Below are 21168 nucleotides of genomic sequence, written 5' to 3' on the forward strand. Positions count from 1 at the left end.
TCCCCCGGCCCCCCACCCTGAAGCCTAAGACAGATAGTGGGGTACCTCTCCGGCGAGCCCCCGTCCCCGCTGCGGGTGGTTCTTAACTCCGGCGAGCCCCCCAAACTCCTTAAAATTGACTGACCCAGAAGTCGATTCAGTCGACTGAAGTATGGCTAAGTCGGAGCAGAGTAGCAGCACGAGCGAGGGGAGAGCAGCAGCAGCAGCTGGGCGAGCGAGCAATCGAGCGAAAGCTGGAGCAGCAGCAGCAGCGTGAGCGAGCGAGCGAGAGCCGGAGCAGCAGCAACAGATCCGGCTGGTATGGACGCCGCCGCCGAAGGGGCCTCGCACTGGGGTAGAGCTGCTGTGGAGATGTTGCCCGTGGTGCTGGCCTCAAGGTAGCCGCTCCATGGGGGTGCAGGATGGAGCACCGTCGGCGCCGGGAGGTCGAGTTAAGGAGAAGGTGCGATGTGATGAGTGTACAACCTCTTTGGTGGCGCCGAGTAGGCCTCGGCTTCGTCCGAGGAGTCGGTAAGGATGTTGCGGTTCCGGTGGAGTAGGTTAAGTCGGCGCTGTGGGGATGGAGCAGCCGTGATAGACGAGGCGATCGTCGTAGCAGCTCCTTGGAGGTGGAGGACGGGGCGGCTGAACCGGCGGGATGGCGAGATGGACGACGGATCCTCATCCGGGGAGGTGGACGAGGGACGTCAAGCTGTTGCGGTGGACGACGTCGTCGGGGAAGAGGCTCCGGTTGGGCAGCAGTGACGTGGCGGATGGAGGAGGGTGGGGTTTCATGGCTGGAGTGGGGAGGTTATGGCGGCCTGGGATTTCGAATGGCGAAAAGTGGGTGATGGGAGGGGTGAAGCATGACTTAGGGACGCGCTTGTCCAAAATGTAGGGTGTGTTACAAAACCCCCCACCGATTTGAACTAGCAGCCCTTTCGGCTCAGGGTTAGAAGGGGGATTTTGCGCCGGGATTTGGCAGCTGGAGGGAGTTTTCGCGCGCGTTGTAATTTCGGGGTAGCAAGGCGCGGGTTGTGAAGGCGCAAGTTTTGGGAGCACGATATCTGAATTTTTGGGATAAAATAAGACGTGGGTTGAATTTTAGGGACAAGCCTAACGTGTAGTAATATTGTACTTGTACGTACCAAATCAATTCGCACTTCCCTCAACCAAAAAGAAAACAAAAAAAATTAAAACTATTCACACCACACAAAGAGAAAGTCTTGCCCCGTTTTACTATACAAATGCTATTCAGAGCTACTCCCTCCTTCCATCTATATAGGGCCTACTGCATTTTTCGATGCTAACTTTGACCAAATATTAGAGCAATAATATATGACATGCAACTTACACAAAGCACACGGTTAAATTCGTCTGTGAAAGGTTCTTTCAATGATATAATTTTCACATTGTGCATGTCATGTACTATTAATCTTGTCAATAGTCAAAGGCAGTCTTAAAAATCTCATTACGCCCTATATATATGGAAGGAGGGAGTATGAATCCATGTTATGTCCGATTAAATTTTTTTATTTGCTGTATAATGCATGTAACCTACTCATACCAACATTTTAGTGCATTCCAAATGTCTATACTACCGCTGCAATTCGAAGTAAATTTGAATTCGTTTCTCTATTACAATAAGAATCTACAATCATGATTGTTGCCAACTTCAACCATCATTCGTGTATTACCTTAATAACACACCACATGATTACTATAGAGATAGATATGAACTATGTGTACTACATGAACTCGAATTCTATTTTTTGAATACACTTGATGTTGATTCCAAATAATAGTACATTTGATGTACTAACTATATATTCATAGTCTAAACCATGTTCCATATGTACACCATGTTTATCACAAAAAGTATAGTGCCCCGCCCCCTACATTATGACAAGTATTTAGACCTGAGTTGCAAAAGCCACACATTAGCCCAAATTATAATCAATGTTCTACATTATGTTATCTTCTTCAAGTATCTGTATCCACTTTTTTATAATGAATTATGATCTTTGTTCGTCTTTTACACCTTCACGGTCCTCTTCTATTTGTAGCTAGCTAGCACTAACTTTCTATCATGCATGCACACGCCCGCCCCCATCTCACCCACCCTTAGTGTCCCCTCCATCACGCATGTTCATTATTTCTCTTTAGGTTGTCCACCAGCGGTGTGTGTAGGCCCCCGGCTCCTTCTTTCCGGCACACACCAGTCGATATACCTCTCTAGCCAAGTGTGCCTACAACAAACACATATATACTTCCCCTCTTCTCTTCTCACCGTCCATGCCCCCCTATGTCCAATACAATTCCACGCAGGTGCACACTCCCGCCCCTCTTTTCATTGATCAAATACTCGTAGACTCCTCCTCCCTCGATATGGTAGGCCTCCCGCACCACCTCCTAGTCACACCCTCTCCCCCTGTCTGCCTCTCCGGACCCTATTTGCTTCTAACACATGCAGGCGTGTATATGAACTGATCTCCCTACATATAGCCAGGTCGACTATAATTCATTTTCACCAAGCACCGATACACTTACCTCGCTAGTTATGTCTCTCCTTTTCTCGGACACATGACGGTTGATCTTCCTATGTAGTTACGTATGCTTACCACAACCATATCTTCTCCCCTCATCATCCTTGAATACCTCCCGACCCGTCTCTCACATGCACGTGCATAGACAGACAAACATCCCCCACCCTCTCTTATTGATATTGCACTCATACCCTCCGTTTGTCTAGCAGACCTCTCCCACCATTTGTGAGACGCCACTCCACCACCAATCCTCCGACGCTCTACCTTTGTATTTTTCCCAACCTTATTCCTCTGCTACACATATCCATGGATGTCGATCGATCTCCCTCAATACATAGTTAGGTCTCTCTCCTTCCCCACACATATACTAGTCGATCGGTCTCTACCCCCTCCTCTCCCCCCCCACACCGATAGTCGAACGTTGTAGGTAGGTATCCATGCCACGGAGAAAAACTGCACCTCTGCCCTCTCAAATTCCAGTAGGCTAGTCGCCCTGTATCTTTGACGTGGGCAAACACAAATTCAATGGCACTCCTTATCGATCGCGCAGCCACACACTTCATCCCTATTTTCAATTCTATCGATATCTCACGTCCATGACTCCGTTTCACACACATTGCATATGTTACGTTTTTTTGATTGAGATATCATCAACACATTGCCTCTGCTTCGCACAAACCATCTCTCTCACACCCACCCACCTACGTACCTGCATCTAAAGAAGAAGTGCACGCAGGACGCACGTACTCACATCTCATTCCCGGCCACACCCGCGCGGGTACACGGTGGAGTTCATTTCTGTACGAAATGGCATCCCACGTGATAATTTGATGCGTGTAGCGGTTGTTTACTCGAAGGAGGGTCGGGTGCCACGCCTAGACGGAACAAAGTTCGACTTGACGTGTTAGCATTAAATAAAGTTATATATTCGTCAATGGCACGTACAGAATATAAAATGATTGACGTGGGGAAAATGGAAAAATGGGTTTCTCTCTCGTCACACCATCTCACACAAGGCCGCCGTGGCCTCTCTCTCTCAGCGTTGGTCAGTGATCCGGCCGCATCCCATCCGCCGGCGGAAAGGGAGGATGTGCATCGTCTCTCTGTTCAACGGTGTTGAGGCAGCACGTCCTGATCTGCGGTACACGCAGTTCTCTCTGACCAAGCTCCGACGCGGTAGGGCCTTCGCCACTTGCTCGCTGCTGCAGTATGGGCAGATCCCGGCCGCCGGCGCCCTCCTAGTAACATCCCGACAACCCTCAGGTACAGCTTCATCCAGCCTTGCTCCACTGCCCATCTTCCCACATTGCTGCATGTGGATCTTCTTTAGTTGTTTGCTTAAATCGTATCTCGGCCGGCGTACTTTCCATCTTGCAATCTCCTCCTCAAACCATTTTTGATAAACCACCATGTGCTATCTTTCCCTTATTACATGGAACATGCTTCTTTTTTGTTGGTGTATGTGTCTTCAACTCGTGTTATTGGGCAGTAATTGTTTCCTTTCGACCTCCTTTTGCAAACAGGGCTATCCATTTTCACCTCGTTGCTATTGCGACCTTTTGGTGAACTGCACAAATCACTTTTCTCAAGAGTGTTTTGTGCAGGTCCGCCAAAATGTCACACGGGCAATGTTTTTACATTTCTGTGGGACTGCGGAAAGGGAGATTGGTTTTGCTATCCTCCTCATCCAACTCCGTGCCTAATCTTCTCCAACAAGAAGTTAGTCCTAAAGAGAGATCGTAGAGGTGATCGGCTTCTATTTATGTGTGTTATGTTTCATCATATAGTTCCACTATTATTGTAATCACACTGACTAGATATCTTTGCAAACAGGGATGGTCTGGTTGATTTTAGTGGAGCTGCACAAAATGATCGGATTGTGGTGTCCTTCATACACCACTTTTTTGGCTACAGAGCTGGGTGAAACTAGCTGCCAAGCAATGAACATTGTGCCAAGGAAATGGAGCCATGCCTATGAACAACATCGATCAATTATATTTTTTTCTTTATTTGTACACCTTCTCACAACTTTGTCTTCAGTTGTGATTTCAATATTGGCGCTGATCTGCGAACCATTGAGATGCATTAGCCATGGTAGTTTCATTTGTATTTGATGGAATGTTGTAACGAGATAATCTCCAGGCAAGACACATGAATCCTAAGTTGAGACCTTTTTTTTCCTGCGGGAACCAAAGTTGAAACCTTCGTAGCATCACAGTACAATTTCATCAAAATTATGCGTACATATAAACAAATCCTGAAGGATTGATAGCATTGCCAGAAACAATTCAACTTCGTTTCGCCGACATGTTGGACATCCTTCATCCGGCTCCACCTGCCATGCAGCAATATTGAGTGCACAACACAACTTCAGGGAAAGATTCACCCCGATCATTGCACCACAGTAGTAATGACTAGTGAGCAGTCAAATCACAGAGCCCCACCTTCGCCACAGTAAGTTGCTCGGACGAAGCAACCATCATTTCTCTGTTCCTTGAATCCGCTGGTACTCCCATATTCCCACAGTAATAAGTTGCTCTGGCGAATAAACCATCACTATATCCGCTCACGTGTGATGACCATAGGAACTATCCATTCAGATTGCATGTTAAAAAAATAAAGGTCGATAACTAATGCGGCAAACTTTAAAAAAAAACTAATGCGGCACCTCGGGCCAACGCGGCCAGATCGCATTTTGCACGAGAAATTACACACCATGTTTCATTGACATGTGGTCCCGTTCCAACATATCAGTGAGACAACCGCGACTCTTTTCTACTAGTAGTATTTCCGAATGGACGTCTAGGCTGGGGCGCCTCTTCGTGAACAGTGGCAAACTAGCAACCGTCCACCGACTCTTCGCCTTTCCCTCTCGATTTGGAACTGATGTCGCACTCTCTTCCTCTCCCTCCTCCATTTTCCTTCAGCCCTTCACCCTTCCTTCTGCCATTGTTCGATCGTCTTCTCCATGGAGGGAACAGGCCGGAAACGATCCCGTTATTCTTGCCCCGATCTGAAAGATGACGTGATGGAGGAACTCATTGATCGGTGCGACGTCATCACCTCGGCTAGCATGGCAAGTTCGTTCAAGCCCATTCTCGACTCAACTAATAACATCATTACAAGGAACCCAAGAGTCAAGGAGCGGTTTGATCTCCCCTATATTCTTCGCCGTGACCCTGATGACTACTGGCGCGGGGACGACGGAGGCCTCGCCTTGTGCAAGTTGATGCCGCTTGATAATGATACGTGTGATGTTAAGATGCCATCGCTTGAGGACAAGGATTGGGCAGGCGCAAATGGAGATTGGGTTGTTTACATTGGGTCCAACTGCGAGTGGGAACTTGTGAATGTGTACACTCATGACCGGGTTCCACTTCCAAAAATCTCAATAGACTGCCCAGAGGTTGAGCACACCGGTATTGTACGCACGTTCAAATACGATCATGGTGACTGTCTTCTACGGAAGATAGCAATTTGTCGAGTTCCCAACCGCTCTTAGAATTACAACAACTATGAAGTTGTTGCTATCTTCGACAAGATTGTTGCCGTCCTTCGTGGTTTGACTGGATGGATATTGCTCAAATATCAGTTTCTTTACACGGATGTGTACTGTGATGCAATTCAATACGAGGGCCTTGTGTTTGCTGCCACCACTCGTGGCACTGTTTTTGCATGGAATCCTTATACTTTCGGTACGTTTGTCTTCCACCGTAATTATAATTGTTTCATCCACATGCATGCGGGTTAGCAAGTTTCCCTTTACTAATTAACCTTCTTCTTGTGTTTCCAAGGTCATGTGAACATTCCACCACCTATACTTGAAAATTTTTATAACCAAGGGGGAGATGATGATGGTGATGATCACGAGCATGAGGACGAGCAGTACGTATATACTCAGTGGTGTCTGGCAACTAATTCCGATGGATCACCTCTTCTTGTGTGTATACAGCGCACTGAGTTTGTTACTACTGAGGGAGCACGTGTTGTCTCCCATGGTCGCACTCTCCGGACCTATTCCATCACCCATTGCATGGTATTCGGGATGGATACTAGTGTGCTAGTGCCAACACCTTCTCCCTAGTACAGAATTGATAGTCTTGGAGAAAACCCGCCCTTCCTTGGACAAAACTATCCAATGATGGTGAAAGGCGATCCAACTGCTGTTGACACAACGTTACTAGTACCATTTATGAGAAGCAATTGTGTCTATACCTCGGACATTTCGGTTGTTCCCTACCCTAGTACTGATATAGTAGGCCACCTTAGGCTAGATGATCAGTCCTGCGTTGGTCTCAAGATCGACAATAGATGGCCCTTCCTAGAGAATCACTTGTGGTTCAAAGCAAGCGTTTCCAACGCCGAGGAATGGTTGAGTTGAAGTTCATTTCATTGCTTGTTTTTTGTTGTGTGGTGAAAACTTTAGTATTTATAATGTATCCTCGTTGTCGATGTGGGTTGATGACTTGTCATATGTAATAAAATGATATGCCTGTGATAAACTTACTAAATTTATGAATGGCTTTCGAGTCGCTTCTCTGAGTGAGTGGTGCGACGAGGCAAAAAATATTTTCCGAATACATAATTGTACGTGCATTGCAACAGGTTATCGGATGAGGCCAATCAACAATAGTGGAGTAGTACACTATTTGTACTAGCTTCACATGATTCGCGCATCGGGCGGGTGTTTTTACTGTAGCCATATGTTAATATGTGTTTGATGTACATAACTAGCACCTCGAATCCTCGATACTAGTACTATATAGTAGGAGTAAGTAGTAGGAGTAGTAGGGTGGCATGGGCCAGAACAAGCATTCACGTCCAGGAGTACGACACACACCACCACCATGACATCCATCTGACACCATATTATTTCTTGGAGTCCGTTCTAGAGCAATCTCTTCAACCTCATCGTTTCTCTAACTTCAGCCATCGCGCGGCGGGCGAGGTGGGGGTTTGCCGATAGTCGGTTTCCTCAACTGCGGTCCCACTTGTAAGGCCAACTCCAACGCACGACCCCAAATGGACCTCCGTTTTGCACGAACTCCAATGATAATTTTGACTAGAAAAGCAAGACCAAAGAAAACAAGAACCACAAGAATACATTTTACTAGTACTCTAGAAGATATCCAGCTTCCATAACTGCTTCTGTAAGTTGGTTTAGTGCCTTCTCGATGCATTCATTATTGATCTGCGGAGGCTCGATCTTGCGTGCTTCTTTCTTCTTCGAGTGTAAAGAAGTAGACGTTGCTTCCTTGCATCTAGTCTCATGTCTAGCCTCTATTCTAGTAGGAGTATCAACAAGTGCACTAGTCTCATCTCTAGCCTCTATGCTAGCTAAAAGTGCTAGAACATCTACTAAATTGCGCTCTATCAATATATGGATTGTAACGCCCCGGATGTAACTTTCCATAATTGTAACTCCAACTCTTGCCATTTCCGGCAATGTGTTAAATTATTTCCTTCGTGGTTGGGTTTTTGTCTTTTGTTTTGCATTTTGTTCATGTCATGCATCTCATCTCATAGCATCATGCGCATTGCATCGTCATGTTTTCATAAATCTTGCACCCGTTCATAGTTGTCGCGTTCCCCTTGCCTCCTTTGACCATTCCGAGACCAACCGGGTTTTTCGAGTCCCTCTTGTCTGACCACCTAACCTCTCTGCACAACCACCGACCACCTCCGCAACCTAGTCCGAAAATGTCTCCCGGACCCGACCCGGGCTATCATGACCAATGGGTCCGGATCATCTCCAAATATCTACAAAACATCTCCATTTTCTTATTTGGACTCCCTAGCCTATTTTTTTGTCGGTTTGATTGAAATCAGAGGGACGAGATAGCCCCTAGCCTAATCCCATCGCTTTATATACCCACCTAACCCTAAATTTTAGGAGCCATGCCCCATCCATCCATTCCTCCCCGCCGCCATTTTCCTCCACCAAATCCCCCTCGGGATCCCCCTTATCGTTTTCCTCCACCCACCAACCATCGCTCTCCACTTCTCCTCCTCGATCCAGATGTCAGCAGCTCCCCTCGATCCACTACACGCCGACACTCATCGCCGTGCTCCCATGCTTCCCGAGCGCCTCCTCCTCCCTGTTCGATCCCCAGCCACCTCGACCGCGTCGGAGAGCAGCAGCTCCACCACCAAGCCGCTCCCTCGCCTGCGCCCCGATCCCCTGTACCACCTCGCCGGAGCTCCTCTCCAGCATGCCACCGGCAAGCAGCAGCAGCAACCAGACTGAACTCATGACCTCTTCTCCTCATGTTTTCCCCTCTATCTCACTCTCACGGTGGCCCCCACTCTCTCCTTCACAGGAACGACAGAAGCACCCCCGCGCCATGGGCTCGCTGAGCTCTGACCGCGCCAAGCTGCCATCTCCTACCTTGTCGTCCCGTCCCGGCGGCGCCGTCGAGGACCCAGCCGACCTCCCCTGCTTCTTCTGCGCGAGGAGGACAACGCATCCAGCGAGCGCCCGCTCGTCCCAGCCGCGTTGACCGCCTAGCTCGGAACTGCTTCCAGCCGCGCCATCGCCCGTTCGGTCCTCTTGTTCTTCGAACCCCGCGGCGAGCTCCTCAAGTCCTGCGCCGCCTGCCAATTCCAATCTCCGGCCAGATCTGTTGAACCCCGGCCATCTTCGTCGTTTCCCGCTCCTCCGGCTACCTCCGCCCGTTTCCCCGTCCCCGATGCCGTCTGCAGCTGCGCCAAGCCGCCATCATGGCTCTGCTTCCTATCGAGCAGAGGAGCCCACTCGCCCACGTTGACCGCGGCCACTCCACGCGCGGGCCACGATCCTCCCGCGGCCCGGCTCCCATCTCCACCAACCTGGGCTTGGCCCATGGTGAGGCCAACCCCAGCGCCCCCCCTTTTTTTCATTCTGTTGGACCTCTGCCTAGATTCGGCCCATATAGTGTTTTTTTTCCTGTTTGCGGTTTTAGCTATTATCTAGGAGTTTATAGATTTACAGAAAAGTCCCTCTATATCATGCATTTAATAACTCACAAACCGAGCATCGGATTAAAATGATTCAAAAATGTAAAATGCTTAGTTTTTCATCTAGTTTCATAATATGCTGCTTTCATCCATGTTTAAGATGTTTAACTTGTTGTTTGCATTAAATTTTTTAAATCCCATGCTAAAATGATTTATTTCATAGCTAAATAACCATAGTTCCAATTTTAATAAACTTTATATGTAAATTGTCTAGAAAAATGCATAGTTTAACATGGTGACATTACTTTGCATGTTTAACAACCCTAAAATATGGTTTAGGGCAGAACAGTACCAAATCTAAAATATGGACATGGGGGTTTTCCGGAATTATTGTTTGTTGTTCTGGCCTCATTTAAACTTGCCTAATTAGTTAGTTTACTTATGCTTCACCTTCTGCCATGTTAACAACATTTAACCTTGGCATGCATCATACTTGGTTGAGCATCATGTCATGGTTATGTGTTGCGTGTTTACCTTGTTGTTTGATTCTTTCCGGTTGTGCTCCTTCTCGTAAGTTCCTGTTTCATTGCGATCGTGAGGATTCGTTCGTCTACGTTTGGTTCGTCTTCATGGCTTCATTCGTTCGTCTTCTTCATGGACTCGTTCTTCTTCCTAGCGGGATTTCAGGCAAGATGACCATCACCTTGGATCTCACTACTATCATTGCTATGCTAGTTGCTTCGTTCTATCGCTATGCTGTGCTACCTATCACTTGCTCTTCAAGCCTCTCAAATTGCCATGTCAGCCTCTAACCTTTTCGCCCTTCCTAGCAAACCGTTGCTTGGCTATGTTACCACTTTGCTCAGCCCCTCTTATAGCATTGTTAGTTGCAGGGTGAAGTTGAAGATTGCTCCATGATGGACAGGATTATGTTGGGATATCACAATATCTCTTATTTAATTAATGCATCTATATACTTGGTAAAGGGTGGAAGGCTCGGCCTTATGCCTGGTGTTTTGTTCCACTCTTGCCTCCCTAGTTTCCGTCATACCGGTGTTATGTTCCTTGATTTTGCGTTCCTTACGCGGTTGGGTGATTTATGGGACACCCTTGACAGTTTGCTTTGAATAAAACTCCTCCGGCAAGGCCCAACCTTGGTTTTACCATTTGCCTACCTAAGCCTTTTTCCCTTGGGTTTCCGGAGCCCGAGGGTCATCTTTATTTAACCCCCCCCCCCCCGGGCCAGTGCTCCTTCGAGTGTTGGTCCGAACCGAGTAGACTGCGGGGCCACCTCGGGAAAACTTGAGGGCTTGTTTTACTCGTAGGATGTCTCATCCGGTGTGCCCTGAGAATGAGATATGTGCAGCTCCTATCAGGATTTGTCGTCACATTCGGGCGGCTTTGCTGGTCTTGTTTTACCATTGTCGAAATGTCTTGTAAACCGGGATTCCGAGACTGATCGGGTCTTCCTGGGAGAAGGAATATCCTTCGTTGACCATGAGAGCTTGTGATGGGCTAAGTTGGGACACCCCTAGAGGGTTTGAACTTTTGAGAGCCGTGCCCGCGGTTATGTGGCAGATGGGAATTTGTTAATATCCGGTTGTAGAGAACTTGACACCAGATTCGAATCAAAACGCATCAACTGCGCGTGTAACTGTGATGGTCTCTTTTCGGCGGAGTCCGGGAAGTGAACACGGTTTTGGGTTATGTATGAATGTAAGTAGTTTCAGGATCACTTCTTGATCACTTCTAGCTTCTCGACCGTTCTGTTTGCTTCTCTTCTCGCTCTTATTTGTGTATGTTAGCCACCATATATGCTTAGACGCTACTGCAACCTCACCACTTATCCTTTCCATACCCATTAAGCTTTGCTAGTCTTGATACCCATGGTTATGGGATTGCTGAGTCCTTGTGGCTCACAGGGTTGTGATTCCCATAGCATGCACGTATGGTGAACCGCTTTGTGATGAAGTTGGAGCACAATTTTATTTATCGATTGTCTTCCTTATGAGTGGCAGTCGGGGACGAGCGATGGTCATTTCCTACCAATCTATCCCCCTAGGAGCATGCACATAGTGCTTTGATTTTTGATGACTTCTAGATTTTTGCAACAAGTATATGAGTTCTTTTGATTAATGTTGAGTCCATGGATTATACGCACCTCACCCTTCCACCATTGCTAGCTTCTCTTGTGCCGCGCAACTTTCGCCGGTACCATACACCCACCATATACCTTCCTCAAAACAGCCACCATACCTACCTACTATGGAATTTCCATAGCCATTTCGAGATATATTGCCATGCAACTTTCCACTGTTCTGTTCATATGACACGCATTACTTTTGTCATATTGCTCTTTGCATGATCATGTAGTTGACATTGTATCTGTGGCAAGGCCACCCTCATAATTTTCATACAAGTCGCTCTTGATTCATTGCATATCTCGGTACACCGCTGGGGGCATTCATATAGAGTCATATCTTGTTCTAGCTTTGAGTTGTAATTCTTGAGTTGTAAACCCTTAAAAGTGTGATGATCTTCATTATTAGAGCATTGTCCCAGTGAGGAAAGGATGATGAAGACTATGATTCCCCCACAAGTCGGGATGAGACTTCGGACTTTACAAAAAAAAGGAAAAAAAGGAGAAAAAGAGAAAGGCCAAAAAGAAAAAAAAAGGCCAAAGAAAAAAAAGAAGAAAAAAAGGAAAAAAAATGAGAGAAAAAGAGAGAAGGGACAATGCTACTATCTCTTTTTCCACAGTTGTGCTTCAAAGTAGCACCATGATCTTCATGATAAAGAGTCTCATATGTTGTCACTTTCATATACTAGTGGGAATTTTTCATTATAGAACTTGGCTTGTATATTCCAATGATGGGCTTCCTCAAAATGCCCTAGGTCTTCGTGAGCAAGCAAGTTGGATGCACACCCACTTAGTTTCTTTTGTTGAGCTTTCATATATTTATAGCTCTAGTGTATCCGTTGCATGGCAATCCATACTCACTCACATCGATATCTATTAATGGGCATCTCCATAGCCCGTTGATACGCCTAGTTGATGTGAGACAATCTTCTCCCTTTTTTTCTTCTCCACAACCACCATTCTATTCCACATATAGTGTTATATCCATGGCTCACGCTCATGTATTGCGTGAAAGTTGAAAGAGTTTGAGATTATCCGAGGCTCCCATGAGATAGGAAGGCGCCCACCCCCCTATAGGGCGCGCCCCCTGTCTTGTGGGCCCCTCAGGCGTCCACCGACGTATGTCTTCCTCCTATATAAGCCTACGTACCCCGAAAACATCCAGGGAGCAGAAGAAACACAACTTCCACCACCGTAACCTTCTGTATCCGCGAGATCCCATCTTGGAGCCTTCGACGGTGTTCTGCCGGAGGGGGAATCGACCACGGAGGGATTCTACATCAACACCATAGCCCCTCTGATGAGTTGTGAGTAATTTACCTCAGACCTACGGGTCCATAGTTATTAGCTAGATGGCTTCTTCTCTCTTTTTGGATCTCAATACTATGTTCTCCCCCTCTCTTCTGGAGATCTATTCGATGTAAACTCTTTTTGCGGTGTGTTTGTCGAGATCCGATGAATTGTGGGTTTATGATCAAGTTTATCTATGAATAATATTTGAATTATGTATGATTGAGTTATCTTTGCAAGTCTCGTCGAATTATCAGTTTGGTTTGGCCTACTAGATTGATCTTTCTTGCCATGGGAGAAGTGCTTAGCTTTGGGTTCAATCTTGCAGTGTCCTTACGCAGTGACAGAAAGGGTTGCAAGGCACGTATTGTATTGTTGCCATCGAGGATAACAAGATGGGGTTTATATCATATTGCTTGAATTTATCCCTCTACATCATTTCATCTTGCTTAAAGCGTTAATCTGTTCTTATGAACTTAATACTCTAGATGCAGGCAGGAGTCGGTCGATGTGTGGAGTAAAACTAGTAGATGCAGGCAGGAGTCGGTCTACTTGTTGCGGACGTGATGCCTATATACATGATCATGCCTAGATAATCTCATAATTATTCACTTTTCTATCAATTCCTCGACAGTAATTTGTTCACCCATCGTAATACTTATGCTATCTTGAGAGAAGCCACTAGTGAAACCTATGGCCCCCGGGTCTATCTCTTATCATATTTGCTTCCAGTCTACTTTTATTTGCATCTTTACTTTTTGCATCTATATTATAAAATACCAAAAATATATTTATCTTATCATACTATCTCTATCAGATCTCACTTTCGCAAGTGGCCGTGAAGGGATTGACAACCCCTTTATTGCATTGGTTGCGAGTTCTTTGTTTGTTTGTGTAGGTGCGTGGGACTTTTGAGGAGCCTTCTACTGGATTGATACCTTGGTTCTCAAAAACTGAGGGAAACACTTACGCTACTTTGCTGCATCACCCTTTCCTCTTCAAGGAGAACCAACGCAAGCTCAAGACGTAGCATAGGGATTGTTAGTTTGGGTGAGATATATTGCTTCCCCTGTATCCCCAACACCAGATTGCATAACCAGAAAGTTTCAGGAGTTTATAGGTGGGATTTCAAGTAGCTCCTAGAATATCTTTCCGACAGATGCCTGATATGGGATTGGGTAAATCTCTATCATATGTATTTGTTCCGGCTTATTTCTGCAAGCCAATCCTTTGTTTTGTTTTGAGTTGTGGTATTTGAGTTGCTTCAATGTCAAGTGTTGATTCCATACCTTTTAAGCGGTCTTCTCATATTTCTATGGGAGTCCGTAATCGAGTATCCATCCTACTCGTGCGAAGCATTTGCTTTCTTTCAACCGGTGTTTCCTCTTGAAATTATTCATCGGTTTTTCCCTTTCCAAGTTGCCTTTGTTTTTCCCGCCCTCCCACCCTTTTTCTTCAAGGACTTAGATTTCTTAATCATGTATCCTTTTATTTGTGGGAAGTCTCTTCATTCTTTTCTTTCAATGTTCTTATCTGGTGATTTCCCATGAAGCTGCTCAATAGTTTCAGGTTCATCATCCTTCATTGTTGTTTCTTCTCCGGTGGATCCAATTCAAGCTTTCGATATTCATCATATTCCTTTCGTCGTTTCTAATGCTTTCTCATGTCGATGCACCTCTTAATGATTCACTTATTCCTATTCATTTGTTCTGGAGTGTTAAAGATATCTCAGAAGAATCATGTTTCCATTCTTAAGCCGTTCGAGTTATTTCGAGGTTTTTCTCTCGTTCAAGCTATTTAATTCTACCGATGCAATCTCTATTTCAAGCAATCCTTCAATGATGTTTCTTTCGAGTGGGCCCTGACCCACAGGTCTTTTCCCAGGATCTTACCTGACTCTTCTAATTTTCTCAGAGCTATTCCCAAATTCTTTTCGAAGTTGACGTAAGAATGAATTTCATCAGCCAGATGTTTTCGAAGATCGATTTCAAATTAATTTTCATTATTGGCTCAACCTCTTTGTTTTTCATTCTCCCTGAGTATCTCAACAACTCATGGTGGTGTTTCTCATCGTCTTTCTCAACATAGAAGACCAAGGAAAAGATTTCTCCTAAAATCTTGGTCCACTCTCTTGAAGATTCATGGTTCTAGCTTCATGCCATCCCCATATTTGTTTCGATCGTGAGAAATTCTTTTCACCCATCCAGAGCAATTCAAGAGTCTGTTCAGATTGATTCTCTGTAGCCCATCATCTCAGAATTATTCATTCTCAGCTTTCAACTCTCGTTCTCGAATTCTTCCGACGCATCGTTCAAATATCCTCTAATCAGTTCATGATCTTTTCGTTCTCATGTATCTAAATCCCCTCAAGTATATTCATTCGTTTTCCAATTCTTCCCGGTGAATTGTGCCTTTGCTACTTTCACTTTCAATTTTTATGGTGGTTCATTCAGAATTTCACTTCCTTCGTTATCATATCAATTCATTCGTTGTTTACAAATCCCACCGGTGGTTCCATCAATACCTTCTCAAGTTTGCGCTATATCTCTATCTGTAATCATTTATCAATTAGAATAAGTAGTATGCCAAATCAATTGCTTGTCATCAATTTAAATTGATGAAGGATAGGCATGACATAATTCTTATTCTTGTTTCATCCAAGTGATTAATTCCTTCTTCTGGAGTTTGTTCATCAGGAAGTAATTCTCAGTTCCAAGTTATTCATCTTTCTTGCTCGGAGTTCAAAGTTTACTCATTTCGTAGCTCCTTCTAAATCATCGCAAGGCTTCACCTTGTGTTTTCAACCTCTCTTTATTTCTATCATCCTTTTATTACCGGAGTTCTCCATGGAGGCTCTACATGATGGTTCATCAAGGATTTAGGTCACTCTTGAGATGTTCGTCAAGATTCTTCTTAGAGGAGCTCAAGTATTCTTCATCTTGCATCCCGAAGTGCAATTCCTTCTATCTTTTCTTTGAGAGGGTGCTATGTCATCCTTGACAATTTCTCTTCATGTTTCATGATTCACATGTTGTCAAGAATGAGGTATTTTATATCCATCAATCTCTTTGTTGGAGTTATCTTGGGTTATAGTTCACCTAAAGCCTTCCATTGGGAATGCTGCTATTTGTGGGGCATATCTATGATCCGAGTTTTCTCTTTATCCTCTTGGCGAAACAAGTTTTAATCCCTTTGTTGGTCGCAATCAAATCTTTTTTCCCGCGAGGGGCAGGTTGTCACCTCATAATTTTGAGATGTTTTCCATAAGCCCACTACAAGCTTATTCGTTTCGTTGTTGGTTTTCCAACAACTCCTGTATAACCTTCTTGGAAGGGTGCTTTCCAAGCTCATTTGTGGCAGAAGTTGGCATTTTCTTCTGCATTCTTTTATTCCAATGATATATCTTCTATTATTTCTTCCGGAGGCATTGTGATGTTGCTCTCTTCACCCATCACCTCGTTTTGTCAAGATCATGTTATTTTCTTGCTTATCCATTTAACCGGAGTGTTGTGTCATCTCTTCAAGTTCTTTTCATCTTATCAAGGCTTGCATCTCTTTTCAATCGGAGTGTCGGTGTACTAGAATAGGGGTACCCTAGTACCCCGAACTTGTGCACGGGCAGTTGCAGCACCCCGCGGCAAGGCTTGCCGGGCGACCGCCAAGGTCCCCCGTGGTTCCCTTGGAGCCATTCAAGAACAAAGTATACAAGCCAAGGAGACAAGGCCCCGGCAAGAGGAGCTTGCCGGGAAGGCCAACTAAGGCATCCCAAAGAACTTTCCGCGACGCGCCAAGCATCCCGGCAAGGCAACAAGGCCCCGGCAAGAGGAGCTTGCCGGGAAGATCAACCAAGCTACCTCGAGGCCCGGTTAGCGACAAGCTTCCAGGCCCGACAAGATAGCGGCCGCGGCAAGAGGCTTGCCGCGGCAGGCGGCCATTCTGTGCCCTCGCTCCAGCGCATCCACCAACGTGTCGCTCTGGGGGCCTTTCCAGGCGCGCGTGGCGGATGGCTGTGCAGCCAGCGGTACACAGTGGCATGCGAAGCTGACAAGATCGCCATCGTGGCGAGCGGTGGCGCCCCTAACGGTCCTTTTCTGCACTGTTTGGGCGACTCAGACGGGCATTTAGTGCCCTTGTCCGCTGCCGTCAGGGTTGGGTAGGGTGCGCTGCACAAATAACTGTACCATCTACCTTGCTTTTTACATTTGTACCTTGTTTGTGTTGCCACCTGTCGGTGATGCCTTGAGAGTATAAAAGGAGGCCCATGCGCAATGTAGAGGGGGTTCGGAACCCAGAAAACACTTAGCTCTCTCTGGAGCAAGAACGTAATACAATCAGACAAGCAGCAGTAGGAGTATTATCTCTCCGGAGAGCTCCGAAGCTGGGTAAATTGCTCGTGTGCATCGCCTCGATCTGCTCTTCGTGCGACCTCCGCCCCCCGCCGAACCGAAAGGGGCTCGGTCCGCCGGTCCCATAGGTGTTCGTGGATCAGTTTCCCCAACATCTTTGGCGCGCCAGGTAGGGGCGTCGAGATTGCGTGAACCTGATCCGGCATTCACACGAGCTAGATCTTCGTTTTCTTCATCGACATGCCACCGAAGAAGAAGGCTTCGGAGGCAGCTGCTCCGTCCGCGTCACTTCCACCACCACTGGAGCAAACAGGTGGTGGAATGGACGCCGGCGGAAGAACGGACATCGACGAGGAAGCTCACAACACCGCCAAGTCCAAGGGCAAGGCGGCACATACCTCAACGTCCGCGATTGTTCCACGCCCATCTCAGGAGGCGCAGGACCAGCAGCGTCATGGCAATCGCAGTGCCATACGCATGATAGGCCAAGACCAAGCTGGTGGATCTCGGGGCGCTCAAGACCAGCATGCGCGCCAGCGTGCTGGCACGAGCGAGGCACGGTCGCCTGGACGGGATACTGCTCCTTCTAACATAGTTAGAAGTCCGAGCACGTCCCGCTCCTCGCGCCGTCCGCCACTGCCACCCTCCACTCCAGCAGAAGCTTTGGCGCAAGCTCAACTGCTCTTGGATTACCCTCCAACATCGGACAAGATCGACGAATGGAGGGCCACCATTCAGAGTCTCATCGGCTACGCCAACGGCGACACTCCATGGCAGCCGAGCGCGTCGCCGCGGCGGCAGGGTTGCCGGGCGCGAGCCGGTGGCGACGAAACTGGTGGGGGTGCAACCACCATGCAAACACCACCCCAAAGGCCAAGATCGCCGACTCGCCGGATCCACCTCGACAGCGACTCCACCGCATCGTCAGATCCGCGAGTTCGTCGCAATCAGCGCCAAGTTCTTCATGATCGACAACAAGAAGACGCTCGTACTCGCATCGAGCGCCGAAGAGAAGCGCGACGTCAATCCGACAAGCGCGTTGGGCCCTCTGTTGACATGCATGCGCCAGGGGAACCAGGCGACTTGCCTTACGCGGTAGGTTGCCCTGCGTTCACTCGTGAGCTGGGGCAAGTCCAGTGGCCCAGCACGAAGAACTTCAAGCCAGACGTGTCGGAGAAGTACGACGGCAAGACGCATCCGTCGGAGTTCCTCAGCGTCTACACCATTGCGGTGCAGGCTGCCGGGGGACGGGACGACAAGATCCTTGCCAACTACTTCCTGTTGGTGCTTAAGCCCAACGTCAGATCCTGGCTCATGCACTTGCCGGATAACTCCATATCCTCTTGGGCCGATCTCTGCCATCAGTTTGTCGGTGCCTTCACAGGCGGCCACAAGCCTCATGGACAAGAGAGTGACCTTCATCTGCTCGCCCAGAAGGAAGGAGAGCCCCTGCGCAAGTACATTCAGAGATTCAGCAATGTGTAGCACAACATCCCAGACATCCACCCTGCCGCGGTGATCAGCGCGTTCCATCAGAACGTGCGAAACCACAGGATGCGGGAGGAGATGGCGATGTGCAAGATCAGAGATGTTAGTGAGCTATATGCCCTGGCCGACAAGTGTGCACGAGCTGAGGAAGGGAGGAGACTCCCCAGAGAGAACATTGGAGCAGGAGGATCTGACAGCGAGGATGCTGCCCCGGCAAGGAAAAACCGGCGGCGGAACAACAGAAGGAAGAAAGGCAAAGAGGTGCTGGTCGTTGAGCAGTCCGGCAAGACGCCCAAAGCTGGCGGCTCCGGCAAGGAGGTTGCCGCAGATGTGGCGGTTGCCGACAAGCAAGACAGCACCAACAAGCAGTATTGCAAGATCCACCGCACCAAGGGCCACGATCTCCAGAGCTGCAAGAAGGTCGAGCAGCTTGTTGAGCAACAGAAAGCTGGATACGAGCGGCGCGACAAGGAGAAGGCCCAGGAAGGTGCTGGAGGATCCGGCAAGAAACGTCCCGGACGAGGAGGATGCCGCGGCAAGGCCAAGCAGCGGCAAGGAGACAGACCTCCTCGCGGCCGCGACAAGGATGAAGACGACGACGATGATGAAGACCTGGATGATGAGGAGACTGATGAGCAGGAGTTCCAGAAAGCCACAGAGGTCCTGTGCGTTGACGGTGGTGCTTCTCTGCATACTTCGCACCGCCAGCTCAAGCAGTGGGTGCGGGAGGTTAATGCAGCAGAACCACCCGTCGAGTCACGCAAGCCTCTGAAATGGTCCAGCACACCTATCATCTTTGATATTGAGGACCACCCTGATCGCATAACTGCGGTCGGGTGCTTGCCGATGTTGGTTTCACCAACAATCCGCAACCTCAAAGTCACTAAGATGCTAGTTGACGGCGGGGCCGGCTTGAACCTGATCTCCTCCGCGGCGCTCCAGAAACTCCAGATCCCTGACAGCGAGCTCGAAGAAACCGGCACATTTCAAGGAATTAATCCGGGAAGGAGCAAGCCGAAGGGAAAGATCACGTTGCCGGTAACATTTGGCAGCGAGCTGAACTTTAGGACTAAGAGGGTTACGTTTGATGTTGCCGATTTTCCATTGCCTTAAAATGGAATCCTTGGCCGTCCAGCACTCGCCAAGTTCATGGCAGCCTCTCACTATGCGTACAATGTACTGAAGATGCCAGGCCCGATAAGTGTCATCTCTGTCCTGGCGACAAGAAAGATGCCCTTATCTGCGCCGACAAGATCTTCCGGGAAGCAACAGCCGCAGCAGAACGCAAATCACTTGCCGCTGAAGTTCCCGGGGGGAAGAAGAAGACCAAGTCCGGCAAGAGCTCTGATGCCCACTCCGGCAAGCGCACCTCTTCGGAGTGCTGTGCTACCGTTGAGGACGCACCATCGAGCTCCACCGGCAAGTGTAAGAAGGCAATGGCAGCTCCACCTGAGACCAAGAAAGTGTCCGCCAAGGAGGACGGCACTGGTGGTACTTTCACCATCAGTGCCACTCTTGACCCCAAATAGGAAAGTGTGCTCATTGCTTTCCTGCGGGCGAATGTCGACGTGTTTGCGTGGCAACCGTCTGACATCCCCGGTGTTCCCAGGAAAGTAATTGAGCACCACCTTGCCGTCTGTCCTCATGCGTGGCCTGTCAAGCAGAAAGTCAGGAAGCAGGCAGTGGAGCGCCAAGAATTCATTGCAGAAGAAATCAAGAAGTTGGAAGCAGCAGGCCTTGTCAGAGGAGTGCTCCATCCCACGTGGTTGGCCAATCCTGTTGTCGTGCACAAGGCTAACGGAAAATGGAGGCTTTGTATCGACTTCACTGATGTCAATAAAGCTTGTCCCAAAGACCCATTTCCCTTGCCGCGCATTGATCAGATTGTTGACTCCACGGTCGGATGTGATTTGCTTTCATTTCTTGATGCATACTCAGGGTACCATCAGATCTTCATGGCAGAAGAGGATGAAGAGAAAACCGCATTTATTACCCCGTGTGGCACGTACTGCTTCGTATGGATGCCTTTCGGTTTGAAGAATGCTGGTTCAACATTTGCAAGGGTGGTCCACCACCCTTTTGAGCCGCAGATGCACAGAAATGTGGAAGCCTACATGGATGACATAGTGGTCAAGAGCAAGGACAAAGCAACCCTGATTCAAGATTTGGACGAGACCTTTGCAAATCTGCGCAAGATCAACCTCAAGCTCAACCCCAAGAAGTGCGTCTTTGGAGTCCCTTCCGGCAAGCTTCTCGGATTCTTCGTGTCTCAGCGGGGAACTGAAGCCAATCCCGACAAGATCAAGGCCATTGAGCAGATTGAAGCACCAAAGCACGTCAAGGATGTACGAAGACTTGCCGGTTGCGTGGCTGCTCTCAGCAGGTTTATCTCTAGATCTGCTGAGCGCGCCCTGCCATTTTTCAAAATATTGAAAAAGGCAGG

This window comes from Triticum aestivum, chromosome 6B, assembly GCF_018294505.1.
Source record: "Triticum aestivum cultivar Chinese Spring chromosome 6B, IWGSC CS RefSeq v2.1, whole genome shotgun sequence".
NCBI classification, from domain to species: domain Eukaryota; kingdom Viridiplantae; phylum Streptophyta; class Magnoliopsida; order Poales; family Poaceae; genus Triticum; species Triticum aestivum.